This window comes from Equus caballus, chromosome 26, assembly GCF_041296265.1.
Source record: "Equus caballus isolate H_3958 breed thoroughbred chromosome 26, TB-T2T, whole genome shotgun sequence".
Lineage (NCBI taxonomy): Eukaryota > Metazoa > Chordata > Mammalia > Perissodactyla > Equidae > Equus > Equus caballus.
Window position 1 is genome coordinate 47,205,063 of NC_091709.1, and position 16,927 is coordinate 47,221,989.

General features: G+C 54.8%; 1 protein-coding gene across 4 annotated transcripts in view; it reads left to right on the forward strand.

The window, feature by feature from the left end:
* The first annotated feature begins 4,872 nt into the window (after positions 1–4,872).
* ADARB1 (adenosine deaminase RNA specific B1) overlaps positions 4,873–16,927 on the forward strand; it is a 137,177-nt gene continuing 125,122 nt past the window's right edge. For 2 of the 4 annotated variants that reach the window (XM_023630298.2, XM_070252464.1), the window contains exon 1: positions 4,873–5,011. The gene's annotated coding sequence lies outside the window, so the exon portion shown is untranslated. Of the gene's footprint in view, positions 5,060–16,927 lie in introns of all 4 variants that reach the window. The other 2 variants (XM_023630299.2, XM_070252465.1) reach the window with 1 other exon arrangement.

Here is a 16,927-nt window from a genome sequence, read left to right on the forward strand (position 1 = left end):
GGATCTAGGCTCTCAGCGTCTCCCGCGCATAGGGCATTAGCTTTAAAGCAGATACCCTGGGGGCCTAACAACCCACTGTCCCCCACTAACGCTGCCCTGATTTCGGTTTGCCCTTCTTCCCCTCCCCCAGACGGTCTGTGTACTCGGACGTGAGCGGGTCTAAGTCCCAGGTCCAGGGATGGCCCTACTTGGCTTCAGCCAGGGGTCAGCACACTTTTCCTGTAAAGGACCAGATGGCAAATATTTTAGGTTTTGTGGGCCACATATGTCTCTGTCACATATTCCTCCTTTCCCCCCAACGCTTTAGAAATGTAAAATTCACTCTGAGCTTGTGACTGTACACAAACAGGCCACAGGCCTGGGGCTGCCCACCTCTGGTCTTCGCGCCTCTGTCTGAAGTTTTGCTGCTGGTATAGGGAGGGTGGGAGGTCCTAGTGGCCCCGTTCGGATGACTTCCCTGGCTGAAAAGCTGACAGAGAAGTCCTCACGGGGTATGGAAACCTCCTCCCTCTGGCTCGGGCACCCTCACCACCAACGCCTCCTCGTCCTTGAAGGTCAGCTCGAAGGCCGCTGCTCTCGAAGCTTGTCCTCTCCTGGGCGGGGCAGGTGGAGCCCTCACATGCCTCTCCCCCCGTTACAGCACCGCGTTCTTCACATGGGAGCCGTCCACTCGCGGGGCATGGGCCAGCCTGTGAGGTGGGTATACCTGTCTCCTCTCACGGATGGAGAACAGGCTCAGAGAGGCTGGACGGCTTGGTCCAGTCACGCTGTGTGGTAGAGCGGGGTGCGAGCCCCGCCCGACCCTAGTGCCTGGCTCCTCTCACTGGACTGTCTCCCAGTTACCACACGGCACCACACCCTTTCCCCATCCACCACTAGACTGCGAACAACTCGAAAGCAATTCATCGTCCTAATCGTCTGTGTTCACTGACGCGCAATGCACACGGCCGGAGGCACCGAAAAGCTGTCAGAGTGTTCTCAGCGTCCGTGTCTGCTTGTCTCCCCATAATTCCCACTTCGGGCTGGCTTCCCCCGATGGGGTGCACGGCAAGCAATGAAGACCATCCTAACTGCCCTGGTTTCAACGTTTCAGGTCTTGGCACAGAGACTCAGGGTTGTCTCAGCGCCACCTCCACGTTCCCGGTGAAATGGGCTGGAGCTGGGCAGTGGGCGGTGCGTGCATGCTCCAGAGCACAGACGGCTGGCTCCTGGTCCATCTCACAACCAGGGGGCTCCCTGTGGGGGTTGGGGCCCCAGAGAAGGAGGCAGCTCGTGAGCTGGGCAGACTCCATGCAAGGCGTCCGCTCCCGTAAGAGCTGATTGAAGGTTTAGTACCATCTGGTTTTGTCACTCCAGTCTCATGCTTTTTAAAAATATAGGACAAAAATATGATGTCTCAAATAAAGGTCTCACAGTGTACGGGTTACCTCCAATTAGCAGTTTTATCTTTCACTTTTTTAGAAACCAAGAAATCAATAAGCTACTTTTAGACAGCAATCTAAACGTATCCGTGAGTGTCCTTTCCCAAACGGACTGGGCAGAATTAAATAAAGCAGACGGTGCACATTTTCTCAGACACGTTTTCAGTTGTGCACAGGGACCACAGTGAAACGGGCTTCAAAAGACCAAGGAAAAGGCTGTCCCTGGAGTTAGATGATGGAGATCCCCACTCAAGGTGCACGGCATGACTGTGACCTGGGTGCAGTCTCAGCAGGACAGCTCGGGGGTATGCTCACCACGCGGAGGCAGTAATGGGATGATGCGGTCACCCTGTGTGAGCAGAAGGGGTGGCAGGGCTTAGAAAGGGGCCAGAGAGCCAGGCTGGGACAGCCGTCCGTGGCTCAAGGCCACCAGTCTGTGCTCAGGTCCTGTGGTTCACCCTCTGGCAGCCATGCTCTGCTGGGCAGTGGTAAATGAGTGGTTTCTGTACCCGTGAGGCTTGAACACATCCTTCGTCTGAAAGCCTAGGATGTAAGTGAAGGCAGAGCCACCCCATCGCAGGCAGGCTGGGCACCTCACCTCTCCTCCAGCAGTGCCCCAACTGGCTCCCGACACCACAGTCTGAAATCATCTCCTGGTCCGCAGGCGGTCTATGTCCTAAGGTCGCTACTTTCACACCGTTCTGTCCTGAGGCATTGGCAGTGTCCGGAGTAATTTCTAACTCTGTCTGTGGGCTCCAGCTGCGTGGTCACGCGACGTAATGCAGCTGAAGCAAAAACGCGAGCAAGGCGGTTTCCTGGTGTTCTGTAGATGGCGTCCCCCCAGCAGCTGAAGTTTCATACCCTTGTGTAAAACCTAAGACCCCATCACTGGGGCAGACACAGGGGAGCAGCAAGATTCCTACAGGCGAACATTTGCGCGTCCTGTTTGATTTCTGGGACTCAAAGTGATGCTTTATTTTCACACTTGGCGTGAGTGAGGTAAACAACAGAGCCAGCGTCTGGGGGCGGGGCAGGGGCTTAGGCCTGTAGGCTGCTCTTTGCTCTGAGGGCCAGCTTGTGGCTGGCCAGTGGGGTCACAGTTGCCAGCACCTCTGTGGAGACCCGGGGCCCATGTCAGGCACCCAGGAGTCTGACATTGAAGGTGGACAGAGGGTGGATGGGCCTTCCTCAGGAGGCTACAGGATCGCTCATGGAAGCACCTGACCTCATAGATACGTGAGTGGGGTACTGGTGCTCTCTGGCACCTGGTAACACCCCACATCTTGGCTCCACACCAGCATAAAGAGGCACATTCTGCGGGCCATCCTGCCAGGTCAGGGAGGATGCTGCCATGAGCCTGTCTCTGGAGAGGACGCGTCTGAGGTCAACTAATAGCAAGGGGCCACCCCGGGCTCCTCGCCCGGCTCCAGAGCAGCCCAAGGGGCCCGCCGGCCAGCAGGAGCAGATGAAGGTCCTGGTCATGGCTGCATCCACTCTGCCCACTGCTGCTGAGGGACAGAGGACGACACCTACACCACCAGCTCCAAAGGAAAGGCAGTCACCTTGTTTTCCCTGGTAAAAGATACTAAACGAAGGCCCGTGGACGACGGCCCCCGTGAATCACATGTCCCTCTACCTCGCCCCTGTGCGGTCCCCCTCACACGGACTCAGGGCCTGGCCCTCTGACTTTGGCCAATGGGACTTTAGCAAACACGGTGCAGAGGCTGGAAAACCCGCGTGCACTGAGTTCTGCCTCCCCTCTTGCTCCTGACAGTCATGCCACCATGAGAAGCCCCAGACAGCCTGCTGACCGTGGGTGACACGTGGCTGGGCCCCGCAGCCCAGATGAGCCGGCCCAGCTCACAACCCACACACCAAACAGAGATGAGCCGTCCCTGCTGCTGGCCCATAGGATCACAAGCAACTGAACGATTGCTTTAAGCCACTTGGTTTTGGGGTGGTTTGTTACACAGAAATAGACGTGAGGTCCTCCTGCGCATGTTTATTTATTAAGGATGAATCCCTAGAGGGCACCCCAGGAGTCTTGACTTTTACTTAGTTGCCAGTAAGTGCCCCTTTGGACCCTGTGCCTGGCACGCGGCCCATAGGCAGGCTGATGGGCTGGCCTTGTTGGCTGGCCAGCCTCACAGCCAGGTTTCTCCTTTCCCCCAGACAGTAACCTGAAGCAGGGAGCTGGCTGTGCAGCACCGCCCGTGGTTAATTCCTGCTCGGATTTCTCAGGGGTGTTCGGCACAGTCGTAGGCCTTCAGGACTAAGAGCATCAGCTAACAAGGACGGAGTGCTGACCACGGACCAGGCTCTGCCTGGGCTCTTCACCTGTCTTAGTCTCTCCTTCCCCATTTTATATATGAGGAAACAGGCAGAGATCCCAAGAGGCAACAAAGGCCTTGCAGCTGAGAAGTGGCTGCAGCTGAACTTGACCTTGGAGTCTGGCCTCTGCCTCCAGGCCCGGAACAGGTGGACCCCAGGATTGCCAGGCGCCACCACCCTCTGCACTGGGGTTGTTCTCCTAGTAAATAACCAACAACCAAGTGCGCAGCCTGGCTTGTCCCCGCTCCTCTGCTCTCAGCACCTGCGTTCAAGCAGTATCGAGTTTTTCCTTATTAAATCTTATTTTCTGTGCTGAATAGAATTGCAGGCTTGAGTTGGTTATTTTGGTCTTGGGAAATGTTGCATTTCTACATAGCTTACCGTCATGAGTGTAAGCATTTCCTGGGATAATCATTGAAGAGTCAGTAAATATGGACAGCCGAGTAACTTTATTGCATATGCTGTAAAAAAGCATTAAAATGCCTTTCCTCTCAAACCCACCAACCTCCCCCCCACCCCCGGCGCCTTAACTTTGGTTATCTGGGCTTGCTTCTGATCCCACCGAGAGTTCTAGGCAGGAACGGGGTTGGATAGGGGGGCCGCTCTGGAGTCTGGGGACCGGGACCCCACGTTCTCCTCCAAACAGGGCCCGACTTCCACCGCCCAGGCTGGGCCTCAGCTCCTCGCCGCTCCCCGGGAAGGCGGCCGGCCTGGGCGCCACAGCCCGCCTCGCACCGGCCTCCAGGCGGGTCTCGGCCCCGCGCCGCCCGCCTCCCCAGCCCGCGGCTGCAGGCCGAGGGGGCCTCACCGTCCCCGACCACGATCGCCCGGTCCCCGTCCCGGTCAGGGCGGTCCCCGGGCCGTCCGCTGCGCCCCCGGCCACCATCGCCGGGTCTCGTCCCCTGCACCCCCGAACGCCATCGGCGGGCCCCCGCCCCGGGGCCATCCCCTCCGCCCGGACTCCCGGCCCGCGGACCCCGGGGAGGTCGGCACGGCGAGCGTGCGCGCTCACGTGCTGCGTGGCGGCGTCCCCGGCGTGCGCGCGGCCGGGCGGGGGCGGGCGGCGCGGCTCGGGCTCGGGCTCGGGCTGGGGCTGAGCGCTCGGGGCTGCGGGCGAGGCGCGGGCTGGGCGTCTCGGGCGCGCTCGGGGCCGCGCTCGGGGCCGCGCCAGGACACGGCCAGCGCGCCGCAGCCGGCGGCCCAGGCAGCCCGCGGACCGGCGGCCCGAGCCGGCGCGGCGTGCGGGGCGGCCCGCGGAGGTGAGGCGGGCGGCGGACACACGCCGGGCAGCGCCGGGCCGCGTTTATGTAAGCGCCGCGGGGCAGGTGGGGAGGCCGCCGGCCGTGCGGCACCAGCGGGACCCGGGCTGCCGGCCGCTGTGTCCGGAGGGCTGTCCGGAGGGGCCGCGGGCCGCCTGGGGAGGGCAGGCTGCGCCCGGACGCCCGCGTGTCCTCCCCGGGCGCCGCGTCTGCGCGGGATGCTCTGCGCCGCGGGAGAGGAGGCTGCGCCCCGGGATGGAGGGGGACTGCGCCCCGGGATGAGGCTGCGCCCTGGGATGGAGGGGGGGACCGCGCCCCGGGATGAGGCTGCGCCCCGGGGAGGGAGACTGCGCCTCGGGATGAAGCTGCGCCCGGGGGAGGGAGACTGCGCCCCGGGATGGAGGAGGACTATGCCCCGGGATGAAGCTGCGCCCCAGAGTGGGAGACTGCGCCCCAGGATGGAGGGGGGACTATGCCCCGGGATGAAGCCGTGCCCCGGGGAGGGAGGCTGCGCCCCGAGGAGGGAGTCCGCACCCCGGGATGGATGGGGGACTATGCCCCGGGATGAAGCTGCGCCCCGGGGAGGGAGGCTGCGCCCCGGGGAGGGAGTCTGCTCCCTGGGATGTAGCTGCGCCCGAGGGGTGGGGGGACTGCGCCCCAGGGTGAAGCTGCGCCAGGGGAGTTGGGAGACTGCGCCCCGGGGTGAAGCTGCGCCTCCGGGGAGGGGAGACGACGTCGGGGACAGCCTCGTCCCTTCCCTCGGAGTGCTGCGTCTTCTCCGGATGCCTTCTGCCCCAGGAAGGGAAGGCTGCGCCCGGGGATGAGGCTGCGCCCCGGACGGCCCTGCGTACCCTTCGAGAGGGCAGCGTGTCCGCGCGGAAGGCTCTGCGATCGCTCGGTGGAGGAGAGAGTGCGCCCCCGCGATGAGGCTGCACCACCGGGAAGGGGAGGCTGCCCCAAGGATGAGGCTGCGGCGCTGGGGGACGAGAGGCTGCGCCCCCAGGATGAGACTGCGCCGGGACGGCCTCGCGTCCCCTCCCGAGGGCGCCGTGTCCGCGTGGGATGCTCTGCGCCGCGGGCGGCCCGGGGCGGGGAAGTTCCCGCGGGTGCCCGGCGTCTGGAGCGATCCGGAACAATCTGGGGCGATTGGGGGACCGAGGTGAATTCTGACGTGTTCAAATCTGCAGTAGGAAAATTACCGGGTTGTGGATGGGTCCGAGGGAGGGCGTCAAATTGGGCCGTGGACGCTCAAACGTGTTGGAGTCCGGATACACATGCCGAGAACCTCGGATGTGTTCCAGTCCCGATTTATATGTCGGACACCCGCACGGTTGTGTTGGGCTCGCAGTTGGTATTTTGAGCCAGCAGGTTTGGGTTGCTGCTTCTGATAAGGGCGGGCGTTTGGTTTCCTTCTTAACACAAACCATAATCGTTAGCGTTCTATTCTCCAAGTATAACAAAAAGTGGTTTGATACCAAACTTGCTTCTTTACTCAGTGCCCTGATTAAGATGCTCCATCAGTGACTTTTGGAATGGAAATATTTATGTAATCCTCTTTGTTCCTTCTTAAATTTACCCGTGTGTTTTATACCTTTGAAAGTGGCCGCCCAGAACTGCATTTTCTGAAACACTATGTTGTCTTCCGAGCAGTTCCTGGACCGTCTTTTGCTGACCATCTTTTCTTTGGGGCTGAGAGTACTTCCCCCCCTGCTGCTAAGGGCTCCCCAGAAGGGAAAGGGAGAAGGAAAAAAAGGCAAAAGGGTGGCTGGTACGTCTCCGCCCTGGGTAGGAGAATTTGCAGGGTTCCTCCAGAGGCGAGATCCTCTCAGTGTGGACACCCACAACAGGGCTGGATCAATATTTGATGAGACACTCTGAGCTGGGTGCGTGATCCTGCTGGAGCTGGAGGCAAGGGACTCCCAGGGCTTTGAAAGGAATGCATTGTCTGTGAGTAATGCCCCGCTAGACGTCTGGGGTTCCTGAGACTGAATATGTTCAGCCACATCTTCAACAAATTTGAAGCTATAATTGGAAGGGAAAAATGGAGGCCTTTCTGCAGGGGGCAGTGGTGAAAAGAAAATTGGTCCAGCTCCGAGAGGTTGATGACACATGTATCTGGAGGTGCCATGTGCTTGTGAAGTCGGTGCTGGGAGGTGAGGAGAGAACTGGCTAATAGCATCCAAGACAAAAACTTCTTGCCTCACAGGCTGATTCACTCCTTTGTGAATTTACATGTCATAAAAGCATTTCAACTGATCTTGGCTTTTTGGAATAAGAAAATTCTTTAAACTTACATTTGTCTGGTGAATGAATAAAGAAAACTTAATGCATTTGATAAATACCTATCTGTGGCCTGGTATGTCTGGCCCTCCCTGCTTGAGGCCTGGGGGACGCAGTGCTGAAGAAGATAGGCAGAATTCAAAACAGGTCAAAAGCTGGCAGTTTGTTTTGTTAATCACTTTTATAGCATTATTTTTTTTAAAATAAGCTTTATAATTTTAGTTGTAAAATTATAAAGTTTAAAAATGTATAGCGTCAAAATTTTTATTTATAGATTAAAAAATATAAGCATGCACACAGTACATTCAAAAAGTACCAAAAAAATGATAAAACCTCATCTTACTCCATCCCCAGCTGCTCATTTCCCGTCCAAGTGCTGTGACCAGTTGATTGTATTCTCCCAGCAGGGGTCAAAATACACACGTGGTTTATGTGTTTTAATATGGTTTTTAGTATTTGCTGTAATAAACAGTGCTGCAATGAATTTTTTTAATATATGGATTCAAGCAAAACCTATTGATAATTTTTTATTAATCATCGAAATTCTTTAGCTGTGAGGTTTATGTAAGAACTGAGTTTTATTCCCTTGAACTCCGTGATGAGCTATGTAAGGACTTAGGAGATAGTTAGAAAGTACGCTTTGGAAGTTAATAGGTGAACTCATAGCTTTCCCAGCTGTAAAACACTTAAGAAAAGTTATCAATCTTAATATGAAACTGAAAAGCTTAGAGAGGTCCAGTTTTATTGCAAAACTTGATGGTTTTTTTGGTGTCACTTTTCTAAAATGTGTATTTCCAAATCTATAATTGGATGTGTTGGAAATGCAGGGTGTTCAAAAAGATCTTTTAAAAAATACGTTCATAATGTGAGGTAGGAAAGGCAAATAGTGAGAATTTCATTTAAAAATTGTAAATTGAAGTCATTAAGGTTTCCTTAATTCCTTGAGTGACTTTTCTCTCCAGGGTGACCTTTCGTTTGGAGTGTAGACAGGGCACATGGCAGTGCCAGCAGGGGTCTTCTTGTGGTCTTGGTGCCTGGCTTGACAGCTGTTGGGCCCACACCATTAGTGTCAGAGTGTCACATTTGTTTGCAGTCTGGTTATTGCTGCTCGCCACTCTTCTCCACCTGTGTGTGAGGTGTTCTAGGAGTGGATGAAGAAAAAAGACTGCTTTTCGGTTTCATGTCTTTGTGGTGGATTTAAAATGAATAAGAGGGGGCGGGGGTCGGGGGGGGGGGGACAGAAGTGGCCCAGAGGTGCCAGGTATTTTTAGTGGAAGTGTCGTGAAACTCTGCTTGTCTCTGCATTCCTTCTGTTTCACTCACAAGGTCACCTCACAGGTATTTACCGTGTTCCAGTACTGTTCTAGGCTGGAGATGTGGAGGTGAGCACAGCAAGGACAGTTGCTGCCCTCAGGGGATGCACATTATGGAGGAGGAGGGGACAGTAAACCCCGGCTTAAGTGCCAAGTGCTGGGCAGGTGGGCGGGGGTCTGAGAGGGGGCTCAAAGGACGCTGGGAGCTGGGCACTGCCAGGCCGCGGGAACCCTGGAGTCAAGCGTTGGGCCCGAGCCGCCTGGTCCTGTGCTGGTAAGAGCAGCGAGGCCAGTGTGGCCCGGAGAGTGAGAGGGCGGCCGGGAGTGGGAGTGGGACTGGAGACGCTGGTGGCTGTGTCTTGCTGAGCAGGGGCTGTAGTAAGGAATTCAGTTGTTAATCTCAGTGAGTTGGGAAGCCTTCCCCCCTCCCTTGTTTCTTTTTTCTAGTTAACTTTAGAGAGTTTTGAACAAGGTCTGGTCTATCTTTGAAAAGCATCACTCTGGCTGTCACGTACTGGATGCTTATTAGGAGCTAGTGACGTGCCAGGCTATTTGAGCACTTTGCATATATTATTTAATTCTCATGAGAGTCTGAAAGGTCGGTGTTACTGCTCGTCTTCCCGTGTTACATGTGGGTAAAAGCAGGCACAGAGAGGCCACGGATTAGTGGCGCAGGCAGGACTGCCCTAGCGCCCGCACGGCAGGGGCCTGCGGTGACCAGGCTGGGCCCGCGGACCAGGCCAGGACCTGGGCGGAGGCGGTGCCATCTGATCCGGCTTGCTGTATCTCAGCACGTGGCAGACGCCATTGATTGTAAGGCACAGCTTTATTTTTTGTACTATTAACAGGAAAGCGTTGCCGGTTAGCCTGTGACATGCTTTCTTGTCACTTAGGTTTCAGTTGGACTCACTGAGAGAGCCTTTAGACTTGAAGCATGGACTTTGAAGGTCAAATCACTGTGTGCTTTCGTAAACAAGGAGAATATGAGTGAAATAAAGTAAAGTAATTCTAAAATCCTTCACCATCAGAATCCGGTTCTTCCAAGTCATCCTTTGACTCAGCGCTGATGTGATGCTGTGTGGTGCACGGCGTGGTCACCGAGTGTGGCTGAGGTGGCTTTTCTTGAGACCACACCCCTGCTGTCTCTGGGGTGTTGTCCAGGCTGCCGACACCCAGTCTGCAAGCTTGGGTGCCCTCTTGATCTTACTGGCGGGTGTTCAGGAGGGGTTTCCGGTCCTCGAGTGATTTGTTGACTGACCTGTTGGTGGGTTACCTCCAAGAGTGACAGCTGAGTTTGAGTGTGCCGGAGCAGGACTGACACACCTGCCTCCTGCCCGTGAGTGAGACGGCGTCGGAGCCACCACCGGTGCCAGGCGCTGCTGATGTCGTGGTTGTTAGGATGGGGGAAAGGGTGGGTCTGAGAACTGATGGACTGGGGCCCCTTTTGCTGACGGGCCCATCAGGATTGCCCTAGTCTCTCTGAGGGTCTGAGCAGCTGGCCGGCGCTGGTTTGAGAGTAGCAGGAGTCTGGGAGGCGCGGGAGGCTTCAGACTCTCCGGAAGGCGGTTCCTTAGCACTCAAGCCCCAGGTCGACCCCGGGCCTGCGGGTTTCGTGTCGTTCCACCGTGGACCAGACGTGTGATCTTGAGGAGGCTGTTTAGTCTTTCTGTGCTTTAGTTTTCTCCTCCATAAATTAAGAAGAATGGTAGCAACTTGTCTCCCAGTGTTGTTGGGTCGATAAACACAGCTAATGTGAAGTGCCTGAAATAGTACCTCGTTGACAGTAGTTAAGAGGGTTTACTTTGCTTGTTATTTTTGTGATTAATCATCTGAGTAGAGATGTTTGGATCCCCTTGGAAATTGTGGTTGGGTTCAAACAGAGGTTGGGGCCAAATATGTAAATTCGGAGTCATTTGCATATCGCTCGTGTTTGAAACCTTAGGCGGGGCAGTGGGTGTGGATGCGGAAGAGCTGGAGGGTGAGGACGGAGGCTGGGGCTTCTGGCAAGGGGTCTGCAAGGGGAGGGGGCAGGAGGAGGAAACCAGGAGGTCCGGCGGCCAGAACCCAGGGCTGAGGCACTGCTTGGCTCCCTCTCCTTCTGCCGGGGAACTCCTGGATTTGATAAGAGGCAGGTGGCCTTGTGGTGGCGAGAGGCGGCTGCAGGGAGAGAGGGAGTGGAAGTGAGGAGGCGGAGAACATCAAGTATGGTGGAATTTAGAGCAGTTTTGTTAAAAGGGCACGGAGTAACGGGACGGTAGCTGGAGGGGTCGTGGGTTCAGGGGAGTTTTTAATTTTTATTTTTTAAATGAGAGCGATTATAGCGTGTTTATGGGCTAATAGGAACCATGCAGTAGAGAAGGGCAAATTTGTAATGCGTGGGAAAGGGGATGATATGCAGGAGCAAAGTCTTTGAGAAGGTGGGGGCGGTGGCTGGAGGAGCAGGGACAGGTCAGCCCAGGAGCGAGGCAGGACTCCGGTGAGTGGGAACCTTGATTCACTTCAAAAGTATTTCTAAGACGCGCTGCCCTTGGAGCTGGTTTCTCATTAGCTCACAGTGCTAAGCACACCTTGGGGCATCCTCATAGAAAGATACATGTGGAAATGGCTTTTTGCTTTATTAAGAAAATTCATTTGTCTCTAAAAGTATTGTTAATTTGATTAGAAGTTGGCACCTTTATTTACCAAATTTGGTACTACTCAGGGGACTAGCAGGACTTGGCTCCTGATTTATGCCTTATTTGTCTTAAAGACCTAGAGGGAGAGTTTCGCATCCAGGACGGCTCTGGCCCCTGGAGAGGGCGGGTGTTGCTTTGGGCCAGTGGAGGCTTAAGTGCCTCTGGGGCAGCCGCATTCCCTTACAGTGGCTGTTAAAATATCCTTCTTGCGTGTCGATTTGTATTATTTGTGGTTATCTGGTTTTTTTAGGTCTGGAGTTTTGAAATATCAACCTTCTCAGTAGTTCAGCGAATGGGATGAAACGGGAAGCCCTCCGCCGACTCCCTCGCGTTCCGTCCGTGTACGGTGGAGGGCTGGTTCCCATTGCTCTGGGCTGCTCTCACCCCTCTTCCCTTGGCTGGAGGTTTCACTGAGGCCTTGTCTCTGTGTGAGTCATCGCGGAAGGACGCCCTGGGAGGGAGAAGGGCTCTGCTCCTGGAGCCAGCATTCCAGCAGGGGAGACTAACCAGAGCACAAGGCAGATAGGGTACCTGGACATGAATCTATCTCTGAATGGCAGGAGAAACGGGGCTGAGGTGGGTGCCCCTGCTTGAGATGTGGTCTCTAGGAAGGCCTCTCTGAATAGGGGTGCTGTGCTGAGGCCCGAGGGAGAATGAGCTCTTCCTGCCAAAAGAGGGGACAAGGACATTCCAGGTGGAAGGGACAGCCTGTCAGAGCCCTGTTTGTTGGAGTGGACGAGAGGGGCCGGTAGCCTTTGTCGGGTCCTTGATGGGGAGCGGGGTGGACGGTGAGGTTGGGAGACAGTGCGGCCTGGCTTCACAGGCTCCTATGGGCAGGAGAAAGCCTGAAGCAGGGAGAACCGGTGCCAGAATGAGACGGGAGGCCCGGGGGGAGCACAGAGGTGGTGGGGCTGGAGAAAAGAGAGCAGTGTGGACTGTGTGTTGGCAGTCGAGTCAGCAGGGTTTGGGGACGGATTGGGTCCAGGAGCTGAGGGCACCGGAGGGAGTGGGAACGGATCATTACCCTCTTTGAGTCGTGATGCTAAGTACCAGAAGGGTCCGTGGTGAAGACTCCTCGTTACAGACACCATCTGACGTTGGATTCTGTGTGAATCTGAAAATCTCTCCTCCCCTAGGGTGCGATGTGCAGGGTATTTGCATATCCTTACATATGGTCTGTAAGGTCTGTAACATGTTTGTAAAACAGACACGTATGTTTACAGTTACCAGGCAGAGCCCTTGTACTTCCATCACTGGTTCCTCACAAGTCTTACTTGGAGGTGTCATTGCCTCTTTTTCAGATCGGGCACTGACATAAGAGGTCGAGTGACTTCTTGGGAAGGCTGGATAATGTTTGCTGACGTTTGTGAAGCTCTTCCTGTGTGTCAGGCATGGGGGCCGAGTTTACCTGGCTACTCCCCAGTGTCTTATTTTAGGAGGTTACCATCATGCAGGACCACCGTCACCCTCTTGCTGACGAGGAGACTTCCCGGCTCATCTGCGTAGCCTCCTTGTGGTCTCCTTTCGGCTCCCCTTGGTCCCCTCCAATCTGTTCTTCACCAGCAGCCAGACCAGAGCCTCAGGTGCAGGACGGATCAGTCACCCTCCTGCCCAGAACCCTGCCACTGCCCGCATCTCCGAGTCCTCCCAGGGGCCTCCTCCCCTGCCGTCCCTCGGTCACCCCACCAGCCCCGGGGCTTCCCCTCCAGCTGTCTCCTGGGCGTCACTGCTCTGCACCCTCACCTCCTCACCCCCTGCGTGCCCTGCTGCCTCTCTGCTTATCCCTGCCCGCCGTGCCCGCCCTCCTCCCTCCTGTCAGCCTGCCTGGCAGTGGGGGAGCCTTGGGGAGGCAGGGGTCTTGCTCTGTCCCTGTCCGGGGCCTCAGAACGATGCCTGGCCGCAGCAGGCACTTACCAGTGTTTGTTGAACGAATGAGTAAATGGTAGAAGCAGAGTCGAGGCTAAGTTTGTCTGCGTCTGAGAACGTGTGCTTTTTCTGCCTCCCCACCCTCCCCCCCATGCTCCTATTGTACTTGGTGAATCAGTCGTATATTTACGCCCCATATGTCTGTGTTATCTCCAGATTTCCGTGCTTTTCTTTGTGGAACAGAAACATTTACAAAACATTCAGAATTGTTCTAAAACCATAAAGTGTGATATAGTAAATTAATCTGTTGAGAACAGGGAGTCCTCAACCTGAGAAAACAGCACGGTGCTCCCACCATCATTTTAACGCCTTTTGGGCAACGTATAATTGAAATGCACTCTCCTAAGTAATGACAGCATCCGTAATAGTCAGAGAGGTCATAGCTGTAACTACATCTTGACAAAAATGAGAAAACTTTGAATAATTCTGGGAAGTTTCAGAAAAGCAGCCAAATAAAATGGAAAATACTTGATTAAACCGTGGAGGCTTAAAGGATTTAAAAGTTGAAGAGAATATGGCTTATAAGCTGTTTGGTGGAGGAGCGAACAGAAGAGTTTACCGGAGTTTCGGAAACGGGGGTTTAACCCCAGCCCTGCCTTTGGACTTCACGGCTGTTCCCAACGTCTCTCCGTCTCGGGTTCCTCGGGCGTCAAACGGGACGGTCGAGTCGGTGATTTCCGAGGTTCATTCCATTCCTAGAAGACCGTTGTAAATGGGAGTAAAATAATACATTCTGCGTGTTTCAGGGGTCATTCAGTCTGTTGTTCAGCAAATCCTCGTAGTAGAACCTGTGTGAGCGTGAAGAGTGGGCTGCGCCTCGCCACGGCAGGCCTCCTTCAGGTCCACCCGAGTCCGGCACTCGCACAGGTGTCCTGTCACCTCCCTGTGGTCCCGGCGGCTCTGCTGGGAGAGGTGGGGTGCAGGAAGGAAGGGGGAGGGGGCAGGGTCTGGGGCCCGAGTGATGGGTTCTCACTCCATGAGGAAACACGAGATTCCGGGGGAGTGCAGATGACCCATTTTCTTAGTCTTGGGGGGCTCCAGACTATGTCGGTTGTCGTGAGTTAGATTGAGCAAGGATTGTTTTCAGCTTTGTAAGTCTGGAGCGTGTCTTAGCTGACTGAAGGTAATTCGGTAGCGGGTCGTGTTACCTAGCCCCCTCTCCTGACGTGACACTTAGAGGCCCTGGTTGTTGACGTGTGTCGGTCAGGCTGGGGGCAAGTTTGGAAGTTGCTTCGTGTTCCTGTGCCTTCAGTCGCGGGCGGCGCACGTGGACCCAGCTCGTCGTGTTTCTCTGGTCAGTGGCGGTACGCACAGATTCTCTCGCTCTCCGAGTGGTAACTTTCTCGGATGGTTGGACTTCCTTGAGAAAAGGAGTTTACTCAAGGACGTAAGGCAGCGTGTCATCATCTGTGTGAGGCTGAGAGTCAGCCGCAACACCCTGTCACCCAGTGGGACCACGCACGCTGAGCATGGGTGCTGCTCGCGCGCACTCTGCCCACTGTTGCCTGCGAGCACCCAGGTCTCCTTCATCTCAGTTTCTTCCCGTTTGGGAGTCGACTCTGCTGGCACCTGCTTCCTCGCGTTTCTCTCTCGGGGCAGGGTTTGTCTGTGTCAGATTGGTACCCCTGCCTCTTGTGTGTGCTGGGGCTGCGTGAGGACAGGGAATTCAGTTTCTGGCTTCTGCCTCGGGAAGGGGGACCCATCCAGGGAGATGTCTCCAAGTAGAGAATGGAGGTCGTGAGACGCTGTGTGGCCACAGATGCAGCCCCCAGCCGCTGCATGAAGAATGACGGAAGAGGCTTAGCGATCACTGAGACGCGGCACGCGGTATGAGCACAAACAGCTCAGAGTTGATCTAAACAGGGGTAGCAGCTTCAAGAGACTTGGGTGCTCGGGCCACAGTTTCAATAGCAATGATTTGACTGTTTATATCCACTGTATTCTAGACGTGAATGAAATTAATCACATCGAATAAATTAGTCTTGATCATTTTGAATTTGATTCCTTTTCAGAATAGGAATCTACCCAAAATAATAGTCAAACAGAATTATTATCCTGGCATCGGTCGCCTGCATTAGGTTTTACAGGATACCTGTTAGAAGACAGCGTTCTTGGGCAGGTGGCTTCAGAGGATTATCTTTTCCTTCTTGATACATTAAAACTTAATTTTCATTAAAAAGCTATCTCAAAGTTTAAAGAGGCTTCTGCAATAATTTTTCAACTTAACAGTTCCAGGCGAGTTGTGGCACAAGGAGTGAGCAGGGAACTGTTTGCTGCAGGTGGAAGCTGGTTTGGGAGTTGAGGCTGAAAATTCTTAATCCAGGAAGATGTGGCCTTCATAGGAATGAGTCACAGGATTCAGACCTGCCGTAATTTGGGGTCAGAGAGTTCAACCGAGATTTGACCATCACCGAAACCCTACGGAACAGTCACTCCCATCAGGTTCCGGCTGGTTTTGGAAGTGGTAAGGTGGAAGCCTGGGCCAGGACTGCTGGCTTGTTGTCCGTCTGAATGCGTGGTGCCCTGTCACCCAGTGTTGATCCGGGTTTGTCTCTGTCCTCTGACTCCTCCTCTGGGCTTTTGTCCTCTTCGTATTTCTTGGTGTCACGTAGTAGATGGTTTCACCCACGTGCACGTGAGTGAGTGACATGTTTGATCATTTCACTGTGACGCTTTCCGTACTCTGACGCCCTTCCTCCAATGACACTGTGAGGGAACTGACGCTATTTCCATGGGAAGAGCAGGTGTGGCGTAAACCTGCAGGATGTTACTGGGCACGGACCATCGCCCGTCCCGCCCAGCTCCCCTTCAGTTCTCCCTCTCTGGGTCGGCTCCGGGCGTCCCCCGCCCGGGCGGAAAGGAGAAATGTGTGATGAGTTTGAGCGTTTCTCACTGAAGCCCTTGCTGCAGGAAAAGGAGGATTTTTCCTCATAGTCAACCAAGACTTTGAGCCGTGATGTTGTATGGGATTCGTCGGTCAGAGCCGCGCTGTGATGAAGCCGGGAAAGGGCAGTGGTGCGGGCAGCATGGTGCTTCACATACAAGAGTCCAAGGTGTTTCCCCCGTCTTACTGATAGTTGAAAGACACAGCGCAAGTGGCACGTGTGATGGAATTACGGGCTGAGTGGTCATCTTTTAGAGCGCTGTGGGAAGCCACGGGCTCTGGGGAGAATGGAAGTGGGGAAGGTATGCACAGAGCTTTTGTCTTCCTCTGTTTTACACAGCTGCCGTGAGATACACCCTCTGTAAGTGGACAGGTGTGTGATTTTTGTGGATTTCTAAGCAGTGTAGCCATAACCGTAGTCCAGTTTTAAAACACTTTGATCACCCCAGATGTGTCTTGTATTCATGGTTAATTCTCATTCCTCCCTCCAGCATAGTCCTCCTGTCTGCTTCCTGTCTCTCTAAATTTACCTTTTCTAGACATTTCATGTAAATGGAATCATGCAATATGCAGTCTTTTGTGTCAGTCTTTTTTCACTCACCATAGCGTTTTTGGGGTTCGCCCGTGTTGCAGAGTGGACCTGTGGTTTGTCCTCTTAGTTGCGGAACGGTGCTCCCTTGCACGGATGCAGCACGTCTCTTTTATCCCGTCACCACGGATGGACATGTGGCTTGTTTCTACTCTTTGACAGTTGTGAATAATGCTGCTCTGAACCTCACCAGACGCGTCTGTGTGTGGACGTGAGCTTATGTGGACCTGAGCTTTGTTTGGGATAAAA